This window comes from Phoca vitulina, unplaced genomic scaffold (genome assembly GCF_004348235.1).
Source record: "Phoca vitulina isolate PV1807 unplaced genomic scaffold, GSC_HSeal_1.0 scaffold23, whole genome shotgun sequence".
Classification (NCBI taxonomy): domain Eukaryota; kingdom Metazoa; phylum Chordata; class Mammalia; order Carnivora; family Phocidae; genus Phoca; species Phoca vitulina.
In genome coordinates, this window is record NW_022589726.1 from 21,993,757 (window position 1) to 21,995,501 (window position 1,745).

Here is a 1,745-nt window from a genome sequence, read left to right on the forward strand (position 1 = left end):
CCCCCCCCCCCATTTTTCCCTTCCTTCTCCTAAATTCTTCTTTAATTTCTTAGTTGACCCATTCATTCTTTAGTAGGATGATCATTAGCCTCCATGTATTGGAGTTCTTTCCAGATTTCCTCTTGTGATTGAATTCCAGTTTCAAAGTACTATGGTCTGAAATTATGCAGGGAATGATCCCAGTCTTTTGGTACCATTGGACACTTGATTTGTGACCCAGGATGTGATCTATCTGGAGAATATTCCATGTGCTTTCAAGAAGAATGTGTATTCTGTTGCTTTAGGATGGAATGCTCTGAATATACTTTAGGAGTCCATCTGGTCCAGTGTGTCATTCAAAGCCCTTGTTTCCTTGTTGATCTTCTGCTTAGATGATCTGTCCATTGCTGTGAGGGGGGGTGTTAAAGTTCCCTACTATTATTGTATTATCATTGATGTGTTTCTTTAATTTTGTTATGAATTGGCTTATATAATTGACTGCTCCCATGTTAGGGACATAGATATTTAAAATTGTTAGATCTTCTTTTTGGATAGACCCTTTAATTATGATATACTGTCCTTCATCATCTCTTATTACAGTCTTTTGTTTAAAATCTAATTTGTCTGTTATAGGGATTGCTACCCCAACTTTCTTTTAATGTCCATTAACATGATAAATAGTTCTCCACTCCCTCACTTTCAATCTGGAGGTGTCTTTGGGTCTAAAATGAGTCCCTTGCAGACAGCATATTGATGGGTCTTGTTTTTTTTTTTTTTTTTAAAGATTTTATTTATTTATTTGACAGAGAGAGACACAGCGAGAGAGGGAACACAAGCAGGAGGAGTGGGAGAGGGAGAAGCAGGCTTCCCGCTGAGGAGGGAGCCTGATATGGGGCTCGACCCCAGGACCCTGGGATCATGACCTGAGCCGAAGGCAGCTGCTTAACTGACTGAGCCACCCAGGCTCCCCGTTTTTTTTTGTTGTTGTTGTTGTTTTGTTTTTGTTTTCTTTTTATCCAATCTGATACCCTGTGTCTTTTGATTGGGACGTTTAGCCCATTTACATTCAGAGGAACTACAGAAAGATATGAATTTAGTGCCATTGTATTACCTGTAAAATGACTGTTACTCTATATTGTGTCTGTTCCTTTCCGGTCTATGTTACTTTGGGGCTCTTTCTTTGCTTAGAGGATCCCTTTTAATATTTCTTATTGAGCTCGTTTGGTGATCACAAATTCTTTTAGCTTCTGTTTGTCCTGGAAGCTTTTTATCACTCCTATTTTGAATGACATCCTAGCTGGATAAAGTATTCTTGGCTGCATATTTTTCTCATTTAGCACCCTGAATATATCATTCCAGTCGTTCCCGGCTTGCCAGGTCTCTGTGGATAGGTCTGCTGCCAGTCTAATGCTTCTACAGTTGTAGGTTGCGGACCTCTTGTTGTGAGCTGCTTTCAGGATTTTCCCTTTGTCTCTGAAATTTGCAAGTTTCACTATTATACATCGGGATGTTGACCTATTTTTATTGATTTTGATGTGGGTTCTCTGTGCCTCCTGGACTTGAATGTCTGTTTCCTTCTCCAGATTAGGGAAGTTCTCTGCTATGATTTGTTCCAATATGTTTTCTGCTCTCTCTTTCTCTTTCCTCTTCTGGGATCCCAATTATTGTAATATTGTTTTGCTTTATGGTATTACTTATCTCTTGAATTCTCCCCTTGTGATCCAGTAGTTTTTTATCTCCTTTTTTCTCAGTTTCTTTATTCTCCA